This window comes from Pongo abelii, chromosome 14, assembly GCF_028885655.2.
Source record: "Pongo abelii isolate AG06213 chromosome 14, NHGRI_mPonAbe1-v2.0_pri, whole genome shotgun sequence".
Taxonomy (NCBI): Eukaryota; Metazoa; Chordata; class Mammalia; order Primates; family Hominidae; genus Pongo; species Pongo abelii.
The window spans coordinates 56,383,846-56,400,706 of NC_071999.2; the positions used below are offsets into that span (position 1 = coordinate 56,383,846).

The 16,861-nt window shown below is 35.2% G+C and overlaps 1 protein-coding gene across 4 annotated transcripts in view; it reads right to left on the reverse strand.

The window, feature by feature from the left end:
- Positions 1-16,861, reverse strand: part of INTS6 (integrator complex subunit 6) — a 118,225-nt gene that overhangs the window by 73,477 nt on the left and 27,887 nt on the right. The window contains exon 1 of one of the 4 annotated variants that reach the window (XM_054529056.2): positions 12,751-12,885. The exons of the other annotated variants lie outside the window; for them this stretch is intronic. The gene's annotated coding sequence lies outside the window, so the exon portion shown is untranslated. Of the gene's footprint in view, positions 1-12,750; positions 12,886-16,861 lie in introns of those variants that run through there. 4 annotated transcript variants of the gene reach the window in all.

The following is a 16,861-nucleotide window of genomic DNA, read 5'->3' on the forward strand; positions in this document are numbered from 1 at the left end:
TTAAAAATTATAAAGGAAAAGCTTTGAATCATTTTGGAGAGCCATTATTTTTCCAGGTAACTGAGAGCACTTAATGCCTCAAGCACAAAAACATCAACAGAAACTTTCTGTAGTATGTTATATATGTCCCCATTTGTGAAACTAGGTTGTATTAAAAAATAATAATCTCTTTCTTGATAACTCAAAGAAGTAGGGAGATGGAAAAAAACTTAAAGACCTCTTGACCACACCAAATATTGCCCATAATCACACAAGTTAAGAGACTGATAATTCATCATTTACTGAATGCTTATAATGTGACAAGGTTTCAATGAGTTAACTTGCTTTAATCATCTTATTTAATCCTCCAACAAACCTAAAACCTAAAACTTAAATTCTAAGGTGTATCATCAATTTAATATATTTCTTTGCTTCCCCAAATTTAACATTAAATATGCATAAAAATTTTTCCAACTATAGCACAAAATTATCTAGGCAGCTGCATATCCCTTTCTTCCTCCATATCATAGCTCCATAGCATTTGAGTATCACAGAGTTTGAGTCTAAGCCTTCCCCAGACTAAGTCTACTAATTAAATTCCTTTTGGCCACTAGAAGTTAAGCAGAGCATCAGGGTCATATTTTATAATGTGTGCTTAATGATCTTGACCTTTTTAGCACCTAGAGTTTGAAAAATATAATTTCAGCTGGGCACAGTGGCTCACACCTATAATCACAGCACTTTGGGAGGCCGAGTTGGGCGGATAGCTTGAGGTCTGGAGTTCAAGACCAGCCTGGCCAATATGGTGAAAACCTATCTCTACTAAAAATACAAAAATTAGCCAGGCATGGTGGCACATGCCTGTAGTCCCAGCTACTCGGGAGGCTGAGGCTTGAACCCAGGAGGCGGAGGTTGTAGTGAGCTGAGATTGCACCTCTGCACTCCAGCCTGGGTGACAGAGTGAGAATCCGTCTCAAATAATAATAATAATAATAGTATAACTTCAAGGTATACTAAAGACTCTGAGTATTTCATTTGCACTTTCTATTAGAATATTTTATATTCTTATTTCAATTACAAACTACCAGCCAATATAACACTTATCTTTTAAATGTTGGCTTTGGACAGATATTTGATTCCTCAGTAACAGTTTTTCATAGTCAGTGAAACAGTTATAATACCATCTCATAGCTTTGATAGTTTTATCTGTTTTCTCAGAAGTTTGGCAATGTCAACTGCCTTTATTTGTGCTGTCTGATATAGGTTAGGTAATTTATTATTTGTATTTTTTTTGTTACAATGCTAATTCATCATAGGCAGTATTTTTTTTAATTTTAAGGAACAATTGGTGTTCCTTAAAATTAAATGTTAATGTTAACAAATTAATGTTAAGCTTCTAGATTTCAAGACAAGACAACAATGTCCATTCTCACTACTTCCACCAGTACACTGAAGCAAGAAAAAGAAATAAAAGGCAGACAGATTTGGAAAGGAAGAAGTGTAACTGTCTATATTCAGACAAGATGATTTTGTATGTAAAAAGTTTCAAGGAATCTAGAAAAGCTACTAGGTAACAAGAAAATTCAGAAAGGTCACAGGATACCAGGTAAAGATGCAAAAAAATCAACTGTTCATGTACTAACAACAAATCATCAGAAGTTGAAAGTAAAAAGACCAATCAATAATAACATCAAAATATATAAAATACCTAACATATGTATAAACTCCCATCTGAAAACTACAAATATTGCTGAGAAAATCAAACACTTAAATCCGAAAAATATGCCATGCTCATGGATCAGAATAGCCAATAAGGTAAAAAGTGTCATTTTTCCCTCAAACTGATTTATAGATTCAATGTAATTCCAATCAAAATTGCAGTAAGCTTTCTTATAAAAACTAATAAGCCTGATTCTAAATTTACATGTAAACTCAAAGGACCTACAATAAACAAAGCAATTTGGATAAAAACAAAGTTGGAGACTTAACTAAATGATTTCAAAACTCGTTATAAAACCACAGTAGTCGACACCATGTTGTATTGCCAAAGACACAGGTATCAACAAAACAGAATAAAGTCCAGAAACAGCCACACAAAAACATGGCTAATCGACTCAACAAAGATGCTTCAGCAATGAGGAAATGATAATCTCTCCAATAAAAATGCTGATACAATTAATTATCCATATGTCAAAAATAAGCCTCAACACTTTCCCCCCATCATACACAGAAATTCTAAATGAATTATTACCCTCAAAGTAAGGGCACAAACTATAAAACTCCTTGGAGAAAACACAGGAGAAAATCCTTAGTATCTCAGACTAGGAAAAGATCTCTTAAATAAGACACAGAAAACACAAACTACGAAGAAAAAATAAATTTAAAACTTTACTCTTCAAAAGACACTCTAAAATATAAAAAGGCAGCTAAAGACTGGGAGAAAGTATTTGAAAAACATATATCTAATAAAGAACTTGCATCCTATCCAGAATATGTAAAAAATTCTTATAACTCATTAGCAAGAAGACAGATTACCCAATAAAAAACAGCCAAGAGGTCAGGATGCTCACTTCACCAAAGAGATACAGATAGAAAATAAGCACATGGAGCCGGGCACCATGACTCACACCTATTATCCCAGCACTTTGGGAGGCCAAGGCAGGTGGATCACCTGAGGTCAGGAGTTTGAGACCAGATTGGCCAACATGGTGAAACCCCGTCTCTACTAAAAATAAAAAATTAGCTGGGTGTGGTGGCGGGTGCCCGTAATCCTAGCTACTCGGGAGGCTGAGGCACGAGAATCGCTTGAACCCGGGAGGCAGAGGTTGTAGTGAGCCGAGATCGTGCCACTGCACTCCAGCCTGGGTGACAGAGTGAGATTTTGTCTCAAAAATAAATAAATAAGCAAGCAAGCACATGGGCCAGGTGCAGTGGCTCACGCCTGTAATCCCAGCACTTTGGGAAACTGAGGAGGATGGATCACCTGAGGTCAGGAGTTCAAGACCAGCCTGGCCAACCTGGTGAAACCCGTCTCTACTAAAAATACACAAATTAGCTGGGCATGGTGGCAGGCACCTGTAACCCCAGCTACCCAGGAGGCTGAGGCAGGAGAATCACTTGAACCTGGGAGGCAGAGGTTGCAGTGAGCTGAGATCGCGCCATTGCACTCCAGTCTGGGTGGCAGAGTGAGACTCCGTCTCAAAAAAAAAGAAAAGAAAAGAAACACATGAAAAGATTTTCAATATATTTAGTTACTTGGGAAATGCAAACTAAAACCAAAAAGAGATAATAAAACTTTAAAAACTGAAAAAATTCAAGTGTTGGAAAGATGTAGAGTAACTAGGACTCTCATACATTCCTGGTGGGAATACAAAATAGTACAAACACTTGGGTAAACAATTTTGCAGTTTCTTATAAAGCTAGATATACACTTATCATATGACCCACCAATTATGCTCGTAGGTATACACCCAAGAGAAATAAAACATAGGTCTATAAAAAGACTTGTATACCAATGTTCACAGTAGCTTATTCATAATGGTCAAAAAACCCAAATGTTCCCTCTGGTGAATGGATAAGCAAACTGTAGTATAACCATACAATGGAATATGGCTCAGCAATAAAAAGAAACAATCTACTGACATATGCAGCAAGAATGAATCTCAAGAGCATTATGCTAAAGAAGCCAGCCACATATTATACAGTGTATAGTCTTTTACAGTGTATAATTTTTTGTGTCCACTGTATAATTCCAAATTCTAGAGAAGACAAAACTATAGTGACAGAAAGCAGGTCAGTTGTCAAGGGAGGGAGATAGGAACTACAAAGCGGAATGAGAAAATTTCTTTGGAGTAACATATATTTTACACTATTGTTGTAGTATTAAATACATGACTTACATTTATCAGAATTCATGAAGTTTTACACTTGAAATTGCTATGTTTTATTATATATAAATTATACCTCAACAAAGGGGACAATAACAACCACAAAAGTAAGCATATGCAAAATTTGAGTGTCATGTATTTAGTTGCCAAACAAGAAAAGGTTCTAGAATGCAAATGCCATTTGACTTAGGATTTAGTGTCTTATATTGTACCACGCTGCCTCCTTTCTCAGAATACTTCCCTAAAGATCCAGGTGAGAATTCTCATTCTGAATCTTTCCACGCGGACACAAAAGATGCAGCACAGAGGTGCTGAGGCTCACAAGCGCACACGTGAGCTCTCTCTCTCCCATGGGAGTACTACAGGTAATTCTTGGAAGAATAACCTGTATGTGCAGCTCTCTCCCTCTTAAGGCAACATAACAAAATGGAAAAACCAGAGTGGTTTCATTATAAGGGATACCTGAAGTACTTTAAACTCTTGTTAACAATAAATTACTTGGCACATATTTCACAACATACCAGTATATCCACATTGTGGCTCAGAACCTGATCCAAACAGACTGGAACACCAGCAAATTCATTCATTTACTTTCAATAAAAATTGATAAAGAACTAATGCTATTAAGTGTGCAAAATTCTCCAAAGTAATTAAAGTTATTGACTTGGAAGAAACTAGATCAACTAGTAGGCAACCCTCAGTAGGTAACACTGAAATAAGTGCAGATTTATGTATATAATCAAATGCGAAATTTTGTGATATTTATAAATGCTTCACAATTTTATTCAGGGTCTGAACAGCAACTGTGTGACTATTATGTGGCAGGCACTGAAGGTATAATGGTAATCAAAAAGAAAGACAGGATGGTCCTTCCTTGTCACTGTGGGGCAGAAAGGCAGTCAGACAGTAAGCAAGCACACAAACTACTACTTAATTACACACTACGATAAATACTATAAGAAAAAAGATTTTTTTTTTAAAGGGTCAAAATAGAATCCTATGCACCAGCCTTGACAAATGCAGATCACAGCCTCTGCTGGGTCCCTTACCTGGGTATTTCTTCTCACTAAACCTCCATATCCCATTTGAAATTCAATCTTCCCTGATGGCACAAGTGTCTCTAAGACTTCTCTAACCCCTGTAAGAAGAATTAGGGGTCTCTCCTTTTTGTATTGTGATAGAGAATAATAAAATCAGTAAAAATTTCTGAGCACTTATCTCACTTAATCATATGACAACCATGAGATGTAGTTATTATCCCCATTGTAAAGATGAGAAAACTGAAACTCAAAATGAGCAAAAAAATGATACCTCTAATAAGCTGCAGAACCAGGAATCAAACTTTGGTCTTTATGACAGAAACACATTCTTTAACATTTTAAATACCTACCTTAAAAGTGAAATGCAAATAGTAGTATGGATTCATGACCTATTTGCTCTTTCAGAAAAAAATATTTCCTAGCTCTGTACTGAAAAAGCCTGAAAATGATGATTAACTCAATGGCAATGCACTCTTTTCTAAAACCCATGCTATAGTTTCCATATACCATGTCCTAATACATGGAACCTGACCTGATTTCAGGTTTGAAGCAAAAATGTACAAGATAAGCTCAGAACAAGCTGTCACAATAGAAAGCAAAGAAACTTTCAAGCTTACTTTCTTTACCACCCCTTTAATTTCTGATAACTGCCCCTCCACATCTAGTCTCTCCTTCCTTCTACTAATTAAACCCCCCAAATTTTAACTGGACTCACAGCCACCCAAGCAGGGATTAGTTTCCACTCTGCCTTACAGCTAAGTGTGGCCAAATTCTAGTTGATGGACTCTCATTGCAACTGTCATTTATGTTTTAGGTCATGCTTATATTAGGAAGCTGTGTGCCTTCTACACTCTTTACTCCTTCCCACAGGCTGAAATCCAGTTGTATGATGTGCTGTGAAACCAGCATCAACCATTTAGATAAAAGCAAAGATAGAGGAACAAAGTAGAAGAAACCTGGAACCCTAGACAATAGCTTAGAGCAGAACCACTCCACCTCCCTGACTACTACCAGTTCTATCTTTGATGTAAAGGAAAAGCCTTCTGTATTTTTAAACCAGCTATTTTTGTCCCAAATAGAGACCTGAACCAATATCCTAAAAAATATACCTTGCCAGCAGCTTTTCAGAATCCTCGAAGGTTCAACTAGTTGTCTGTTAATTTGTTTTTCTTTGTTGCAGAAAATATGCATTCAAAGAGGCACCGTATGTGTGTTAAGGGCAGGAAAGCACCCATTCTAATCAAACTAATGCTAAATCTTTCCATGATTTAATAAATAGAAAGTTGGTCCATCCAACATCTAGTCCAACTCTAGTCCCAATTATTCAGATTTCCTTGGATAATGTAGATGGAAAAGAAGCTTAATAAAACCTTTTTTTAAAGCAAATAAAATTTTAACATTTTTGGTGAAACTGAGTGGGTATTCCTTAAATCCTATTTCTCAAATATAATACAGCCGCAGGTCCTATTCACAACATAACAGACAATAAGAAAATATGTAAGTACTATCAGGCCTTTATAGATTCATTTCCGTTTCTTCCTTCCATATATGTATGTATGCAGTTCTTCTATATACACACATACACACACACACACACACACACACACACACACACACACACAGAGTTCTAAGACTCAAGATTGAATTCCTCAACTTCCTTTCTCTCCCTATGGTTTCACCCTCCAACATCCCAATCCCTACTTTTTTCTAATTATTTCCAAGAACAATTCAAAAATCAAGAATATCCAAACTGAAATGATGCAGTGGAAAAAAGGTATAGGAAACAGATCTGCCTATCCTAGAATATATAAGAAACTCACAATTAAAGAACCACTGCATTCTGTTACAGCAACTTAATACCCTGACAAGTATGAGAGTTTTTTTTTTTTTAAAGAAAAGGATGTACTAAATGGCATAGAACCGTTCACTTAAAAAAAAATTCTTTAAAAATCTCTCTATTTGAAAAATGTCAATCTCACAGAAAAGTTGCAGTGATTGTACTATGAGCTCCAGAGTCCCATTCATCTAGATTCATAGACAGTTTACATTTTGTCACATTTACTTCTTTCTCTTTTATATAATAACAATAATAATAATGGTGATTGATATGGTTTGGCTGTGTCCCCACCCAAATTTCATCTTGAATTGTAACTCCCACAATTCCCACATTTTGTGGGAGAAACCCCCACGGGAGGTAATTAAATCATGGGGGTGGGTCTCTGCCATGCTGTTCTCATGATAGGGAATAAGTCTCACAAGATCTGACGGTTTTAAAAACAGGAGTTTCCCTGCACAAGCTCTCTCTCTTTGCCTGCTGCCACCCACGTAAGACATGACTTGCTCCTCCTTGCATTCTACCAGGATTGTGAGGCCTCCCCAGCCATGTAGAACTTTCAGTCCATTAAACCTCTTTCTTTTATTAATTGCCCAGTCTCGGGTATGTCTTTACCAGCAGCATGAAAATGGAGTAGTACAGTAATATATAATTATTAATATTTGACAAACTACTTGAGAGTAAGTTGAGTCACCAAGCCTTTTAGGCCAAATACACACACTTCTGTGCAGATGAACATGGATAAAGCCACGGGAATGAAATTGTCCAACAGTATGTCAGTAAACATGTAAGAAAATCTAAGACTAAACCAGTAACACTTAGGGACAGGCAAATACACTAAGGTCAAGGATGGAAATTAAAACAAAACAAAAAGCCAAAGCAGAGCCAGGAAAGTGTAAACACAGAAGTCAAGAGAAGCTTTAAAAAACAGCGTTCAATAGTGTTGGCAAAACATCATGAAAGAAAAACTAAAAAGAAAATTTGGATTTGGAAGATAAGGACATTATTAGTGATCTTATTAACAAAGGTAGAATCAAAAGTCAGACTGTAATAGATTTAAAAGGAGGTAGGGAAGTCAAGAAGATAACAGAAATGATCTCTAAATTTGTTGCAAAAGGAAATAAAGAAGATAGGCACCAGAGAGGAAAATAGTGTGGGTGTATGAGAGTAAAGATACAAGTTCTTCCATTTGTTTCATTCATTTATTTAGAGTGGCTGAACCAGGAAGTCAGAGTTGTACAATCATCACCACTGTCTACTTTCAGAACATTTTGATCACCTGAAAATGAAACCCTTCTATATATATTAGCATCCTACCCTTACCCCAAGCCTCTGGCAACCACTTATTTCTGTTTCTATGGATTTGCCTATTCTAGACACTTCATATAAATGGAAACTTGCATTAAGTAGCCTTTTGTGTCTGGCTTTCACTTAGTTTTCAAGGTTCATCCATGTTGCACTATGTGAGAGAATTGTATTCCTTTTTAAGGCTGAATAATATTCCATTGTATGGATATATCATATTTTGTTTATCCATTCATCAGGTAATAGACATTTGTGTTGTTTCCACCTTTTGGCTATTATGAATGACATTAATACAATATTCACTTACAGGTTTTTGTGTAGACATGTTTTCATTTCTTTAGGTATATACCCCAGAATAGAATTATTGGAGTTAGCATAAGGTAACTCTATGTTTAACTTTTTGAAGAACCACCAAACTATTTCCCAAAGCAGCTGCATCATTTTACATGCTCACTAGCAAAGTATGAAGGTTACAGTTTCTCTACATTCTCACCAACATTTGTAACTGTCCATCTTTTTTATTATATGTCATAGTAGGTGTAAACTGCTCTCATTATGGTTATAATCTGCATTTCCCTCATGACTAATGATGGTGAGCATCTTTTCATGTACTTACTAGCCATTTGTATATCTTCTCTGGAGAAATGTCTAATCAAATCCTTTGACCATTTTTAAATTAGGTTGTCTTTTTATTTTTATGTTGTTACAGTTCTTTATATATTCTGGATATCATGCCCTTCACAGATAAATGATTTGCAAATATTTTCTCTCATTCTGTTACTATCTTTTCACTTTCTTGACAGTATCCTTTGAAACAAAAGTTTTTAATTCTGAAGTCCAATTTGTCTAGTTGTTCTTTGTGCTTCTGGTGTCATGTCTAAAACTTGCCTAATCCTAGGTCAGGAAGATTAAGCCTATGTTTTCTTCTAAGTTTTAGCTCTTATATTTGGGTCTTTGACTCATTTTGATCTAATTTTTGCAATATAAGGTAGAGGTTCAATTTCATTCTCTTGCATGTGCATGCATATTCAGTTGGCCCAAAGCCATTTGCTAAGAAAATTATTCTTTTTTTTTTTTTTTTTTTTGAGACGGAGTCTTGCTCTGTCACCCAGGCTGGAGTGCAATGGTGCGATCTCGGCTCACTGCAACCTCCACCTCCCAGGATCAAGCCATTCTCCTGTCTCAGCCTCCCAAGTAGCTGGGATTACAAGCACATGCCACCACACCCGGCTAATTTTTTGTATTTTTTAATAGAGATGGGGTTTCACCGGGTTGGCCAGGCTGGTCTCGAACTCCTGAGCTCAGGCAATCCACCTGCCTCGGCCTCCCAAAGTGCTAGGATTACAGGAGTGAACTACTGCACCTGGCCAGAAAATTATTCTTTTCTCATTAAACTGTCTTAACTCTTGTCAAAAATCGACTGACTATAAATGTATGGGTTTTGCTGCTAGACTCTCAATTCTATCTCACTGACCTATATGCCTGTCCTTATGCAGTACAATACTGTTGCTTTTTTTTTTCTTTTAAGCCCACACTAGAGTGTAAAGAGCAATGGACCTGAAAAAATAAAACAAGTCCTAGCTCTGCCTCTTAGGTAGAAATCAGCCTTACTAAGACATTTTCCTCACTGTCAAAGAATTGAGAATTACAGGAGATGTGAAATTACCTTGTAAACAATAAAAGTTAAACATTTAAGTTTACACATTTTTTAAAATGATTAAGCTCAACCTCATACATTATTTTGGTAGCCAGGAATAAAAGAAAGTAACACAGTAAGAGTCCTTCACAATCTGTTTCTAAGAACAGTGCCTAGGCACACGGTAGGCCCTAAATACATATTTATTGAATGAAGTTAACCATTTTCCAATTGTTTTGCATTCTCTTTATTCATTTCCTATAACTGCTAAGATTATGAGGAAACAATTTACAAATTTAAAAGCATCCTATATCAGCTTTTTCTTTAGTATATTTCCTTGAAAAAAAAAAATCAAGTAAATTTCCCTTAGGCTATTTCTAACTTTAATACTATTATCCAATATAAGCAATGAAGAAGGTTCTCCTCATATTTATTAAGGAAAGGAAAATTAAGAAATTCTAGGCAATAAAGCAAGATCCTGTCTCAAAAAAAATTATTAAAGTCAAAGTGAATGCCATAAAACTTAATACCAACCCGATTATTTGTTGTTAGTTCCTATTGTTACACTCTACAGTTAAAAATGTATATCCTTAGGAATATCCAATGTACATTCAAAAGGAATTTTTGATTAAAAAATCAAAACTTTTTTTTAGCTTCTAGTAGTTTAAGGTCAATATTTGTTTGGAGGAAAGAGCAATCACTTGACAACCTGCAATACGGAAATACTTTCTTCAACAAAGTTTTACCCCAACAAATTGCAAAGGTAAAGTCTTTCTAATTTTTTAACAACTTTATTGAGAAATTCATCCATTTTATGTGTTCAATGAGATTTAGTAAATTTACAGAGTTGTACAACCATCACCACCATGCAGTTTTAGAACATTTCCAACATCTTAAAAAGATCCCTGTGCCCATTTGCAGTCAGTCTTCCAAACACTTCCAGGCAAGCACTAATCAACTTTATGGACATTCCATATAAATGGAATAATGCTATATGATATGAGGTCCTTTGCATCTAGCGTAATGATTTTGAGGTTCATCCATGTTGTAGCATGTCACCAGTTCATTCCTTTTTATTGCCAAATAGCACTCCAAGTTTCTTAATTTTATGTCTGGTATAGTTCAACCTACAATCGTGTCCTCTTTTATGAGGAAATGAAAACAGATGAGGTGCCAAAAAAACCTGCTCTTTGTATAGTCCACGCTACTTCTTTCTAAAATGCAAATCTAATAACTTTCTCCTCTACTAAAATCTCTTCAATCCATAAGGTTCCCATCTATAAGGTTCAATCTACAAGGTTTCCATCAATCTATAAGACAAAGTCGAAACTCCTTGGCAGAGAATACAGGATGGGCCATGCCAATCTATCTAGTCTCATTTCCTGCTGCTGTTTTTCTTGAACACTTTGCCAGCTACCAATACTGAGGTACATACAGTTCTCCCAAACTCTCTTCAGTTACCTTTATGTCTTTGCATCCATCTACTTCACAAACTTGAATTAACCTTTCAAAATCCAACTCAAGACATTTCCTAGAGCCAGCTCCGGCCTCACTTTCTCAACTGTACCATCTTATTAGCTTGTGCTTTAATAATTTTATATCTTACACTATGCCATAACTGTACCTCTCATATCAAACTCATAAGCTAGTACCTAACCCTGTGTCTGAACTTCACTACTGTTCAATAAGCATCTGTTCACTTTAACTGAATACACTCTTACTAGTAGTATTCTACCCACTTCATAAAGGAAAAATCAATTCCATAAAGTCCACTCTCTGAAACTAATGTGAAAAGGATCTAACAGAAGTAGTACAATACAACTCCAAGGTCTAGAGCAGTAGTCTACAAAACAGGGTATATACCAGCGATCAGCAAACTATAGCCCACCAACCAAATCCAGCCCAGAGCCTATTTTTTGTAAATAAAATTTTATTGAACACGGCCACTCTCATTCATTTAACATACTGTCTATGGCTGCTTTTGTCCTCCAACAGCGGAGTAGTTCCAATACACACTATACAGGCTGAAAAACCTAAAATGTTCACTATCTGGCCCTTCAAAGAAAATGTTTGCTGACCTCTAGTATAAATCATGATCCATGTTATACAAGAAGCAAAGATCAGAATTTCCTTTGTATAAATTTTTTCATCTCATCTTTTTAAAGTTCTATTTTAATATATGTTTTTAACATAATATTAATACAGTAGTCACATACATAATTTCTAAATTTAAAAATGTGCATATACTGGGAATGGTACATACTCAATTTTTTTTTTTTTTTTACTAATACAGGTGGTTCAATTAAAAAAAAAAGTTAAGTTTTAGGACAAGCTTTAGCGTTTAAATTTAGTAATCAAGGTTATTAGCAATCAATGTTATTACATGAATAACTGAGTTCTGTGAGTGCTTCAAATCACAGAGATAGAGGCCTAGAATTAAACTTTTTCCAAAATACTCAAAACTTTTTCTGGTGCTAAAAATGTCATTGAAATGATGCAGGTAGTACTAATATTCTTCAACAGAATGCAATAAAATACGAGCTACATAAATCCAAACTTGGTTCAAAGGTAGCTATGTTTTTTAAAAAAGTTTATTATAACTCACAAAGCAAATGCAAACTTATCCTTCCAAACCCTGATAATTGGTAATACCAAATAACTGGTATCTAATAAATACACAAATCAAGAGAATACCTTGCTAGCTAAATTTAAAAAAAAAAAAAAAACAAAAACTATCCATACTTAACAACCAAGTGCAATTTTGTAACCAAAGTGTTCCTTAGCTATGATAGCAAGGCTATTTCCGTCTAAGACAACAGATACTAACCTAAAGCTGTGAAGAGCCCCAGGAAATACCAAGTTCCTCACTTACAGATCTTAAGCTTAGCAAGGTGGTTCTACTAACTCAAAAGCTGGGGTCTGATAATCATCATCAACCAATTTATAAGCTCAAAGTTAATTACCAACTGAACCTGGATTTATCAGGTTAGGGTTGTCATTCTATGTTGAATCAGATTCTCCAACAAATAGTCATAGCCCCCAGAGAGAACTACACTCTACTCTGCTCACCTTTAAGGCTTTTTCTGAGGCCTTCCGAGATGACTAGCATCAGACTTTTGAGGAAGGCTAGCCATTAGACAAGGCTTTTCCCCACGATCTGACTGCTTGAAGTGACATCCAGGATCAGGTCGATCCTGTATCCAGGAATCATGACCCTCCCTGAGGCACCAGTCATCATGAGACAGTCAGTGCACTTTGGCACTTCTTGAAAACCACTGGGCTGCTCCTTTAGCTGAAAGGAAAAAAAACATCAAAACCACAACAAACAAAACAAAGGGGGAAAAATCAGTAATTCAATCTGAAAAGACAGAGCGTGGGGAAAAATATACCAAAACAGCCTTGTCTAGATCAAAATGCGGCCTTGCCTTGATGTAAAGCCCATAGTTTCAATGTCTTTCTAGTCACTGCACTAAGGTTGTCCCTAACATAAAAGTCTAAAAAGTTTAATATCTACAGTATTACATCTGAAAAGAACAAGTGAAAGTGAAAGTTAAATAAAATCACTATGGAAATACAGCTAAATAAGTATAATCAAGGTATTTATAAATGACTAGCAGCTTAAGGGTTATTTACAAGAGGGTGCACCATCAGAAAACCACATACTCAACATTTTCATTCTCTCAAAATTGAAATCTGATGTGGAGAAGCATGAAACACCCAAACAGGCTAAGTTTAACAGAAAAGTGCCAATCTATTAAATAAAAAATTAGGCTAGTATCCTCTAACTTACTTGACACTAGTACACAGAGTAAAACACACACACACACTGCTCTTAACCTAGCGTTCTGTAGAATTTTCAATGCTTGCTTGAAATACGTAATTTTAAATGTTCATATCATATGTCCTTAAATTTCAAACAAACTTTAAAAGCTGATTTAACACTTATTTATTTAAATCTGCTTCAAAGTAAAAAAAAAATTTAACTATCAGAATCTGCTCATTTCAATTTTTAAATACAAAATATTTTCCTAAAACATAATGTTAAAAGGCAAGAAAAAGTCTTTGAGGTAATTGTTTTAAATGTTAAATTATAAATCCTTTAAAACATCCTTACCCGAAAGGTAATAATACTTTGTCTGTCAACTACTTTACCTTCCTTTCTCCTCCTTTATTTTTTATCACCCACATCTCAGTTAACACTACCAAATATCCACATAGATGCCCAAGTTGGAAAGTGGAAAATAATACTAAACCAGTATATTTTTACTTATTTGAGAATATGATTAAAGCTATGGATCTCTTTACCCAGAAAAATGTTCATGCACACAGATGGACAATGTGTAGACAGGATGTCAGGGAATTCACAGAACTCTCTTCAGACCAAGCATGGACCCTAGGTTCAGGGCTCCTGTCAAATACTTTGCCTTTTTTCTCCTATCTTACAAATCACCTTTGAAAACCCGCCTAGCTTACCTACCGAACCTCTCAGAATTCTGCCTTCCTGTCCAGCACTAGCTAAGTTTTGGCATTCCCCATATCTTCTAGGTTGTTACATGCAGTTTGCTAACTCTTCCCATCTTACCACCCTCCAGTCCACCTTTCACCTTGCTGGCACAGTAATCTTACTAAAATGCAAATCTGATCATGTGACTCACCTGCTTAAAATCTTCAATACCTTCCCTGCAAATGCTAACAGAATGAAGTCCTGTCTCCTTAGGGTGCTATTACCTGCCCTCTACCTACATTTCAAGCTTCTACTCTTCCTACCTATACTTTCCATACTCCAGGTGTACAATTTATAATCTCCTGATACACTGTTTTCAAGTTTTCATGCTTTTGCATACTGTTTTCTCTTCCTGATATGTCATGGCTCAATTCCTTACTCTTCCCTCAAAACTTTACTCCTTTCTTTATGCTGTCTCAGAACCTTCTGTTTATTTCCGCCATGAGATTTATCTTAATGTATTACAAATGTTTATTTACTTGCCTGTCTTCAAAGATAATACGTTTTCTAGCCTTGCTTAATTCCATCTGTGTGTCCCCAGTACCTAGAACATAAATATAGAACTAAATATAAACGTATGGAGCTGCTGCTATTCTTATACACAGCCAAAGTTACTATGTATCACAAGGAAAACTGTTGCTGAATTAATTTAAAATATACTTTCACAATTCAAAATCTAAAGAATTCATTCTGGAAGGGTATTTTTGCAGCAACTGTCTAGAAAATTAAGTGTAGCTATCACCAATTCTTTATAAACTGCTCTCATCTGGTAAGGTAGGGTGTGGGTGTGTGTGTGTGCATGTATGTGTGTATAATGCTAATTACATGGACATCCAAATCAGGAATTATGGCTTAGTAAGGATACCAGAATACTATACAATCCTTTGGATAAAAATTCCTAAGCCAGGGATAAGAAACACATGACAGATAATATAAATTAACTGCTCTTCTCTTCTTAGCCTCTCTCTTCATATATGGGGTCTAAGGAGAGTCCTCAATATAGCACACTGTAAGCAGTAACTGCAGATTGACTGCAGTCAGCACAGAAGTTAATTTTTGGGGGCTATTCAATAACTTATTCTAAAATATCAAGCAAATTAGAAATTATCCTATTAAAAATATTCACAGAAGGCCAGTTCCATATCCCTTGGAAACCCGTTCCCAAATTTAACAATTCTAAAGGTCAAGAATTATTTTTATCCTAAAAAAATACTTTTTGGTGGCCTTCTAAGTCAAAAACATTTGTAACTTTCTAACCTGTTTTGTTAAAGTTGTTCATTTTCACATGCTTTTTATGTAGCTTAAAAAAAATTGGGGTTAGACTGTGTTCTAAAACTATAGTTTCTAAATTTCACTGTACATCAGAATCACATGAGACACTGTAAAAATACAGATTCCCAGGTCCTTACCCAGATCAACTGAAACAAAATTTCCAGAATAAGAACAAAGGCATGTGTATTCTATAAGGCACACCAGGTGATTTTGATGCAGCCTGCAGTCATTTCAAAGCTACTGTTCTAAATACCACAGTACTTTATATATATAAGAGCTAGAATTGGATAATAGAAACATCTCTAAATAAAATTTTCCTTACATATGTAGACTCTCTTATTGCTTATTGGTTCTAACAGGCTAATAAACACAGGGTGAAATTGCTTCACCCTCTGAATAAAAACTATTTTGATATATCTTAACAAAGAATTCTAGATAGCGGATTAGTTACTGTAGCCATACAGCTTTGTTAGAATGATCAACCAGCATTTCTTTTAAATTTCTCCATTGTTGTGTTTGCCTAGAAGTACTCAAGAGTCTTTCTTACTACATGATCTTGAAAAAAAGTATATCAATAAGAGTACTGCAAATGTAAATTGCTAAACATTTACTATATTAAATTGAAATATTTCATCAACTTCTTTAATTATGCATTATTATAATTACACATTTTTAAACTACTAATAATTGCAGATGTATATATTCCTACAACATACCAGCAGTAATAAATCCAGGGGTTGAGAGAATAGGGCCAAAAATATGAGTAGAAAAAGAAATACAAATGGTCTACATTCAACAAATTCTTATTAAATGTTCTTAGAAAGATGAACTGACAGAGACTAACATATACAGTAGTGTTATGCACGTATTTAGAACATCTGAATCGCAAATCAGTAAGACAAGAGCTAATCTTTAGATTTTTACTGAGTCCCTAGTAATATCACTATGAAGAGGCTACTACGGGATAAACATGAAAATTCAAACACATGTAAACACAGATAAAATGTTTCATATTTTCTATCACACCACTGTGGCATCCCTCAAAATTCCTTACAGATCTTTTTAAAAAAGAGAAAGTTCTCCAAAATTCTAGGTGTTTTGGGAAAAGCAACTATTTTAAATATATGTTTAAAAGTATACAATGAAATCAGAGTTTTGACACCCTTTGGCAAATATTTTTAGTGATTTTAGTGAATAAAAACATTTTATGGGAGGTAGGGGAGGGAGCTGTGGTTTTTTAATCATTTCAGATACTAGAAACTGATTTCAAAAATTTCTGGCCTGTCTTTTAATCATTAAGAATTAAATGCACATCATAATTATAATCTTCACCAGTTAAACTAAACCCATTTACAATGCCTAGAATTATCCATATCTCAAAGAATGGTGGACTTTTGCATCAAT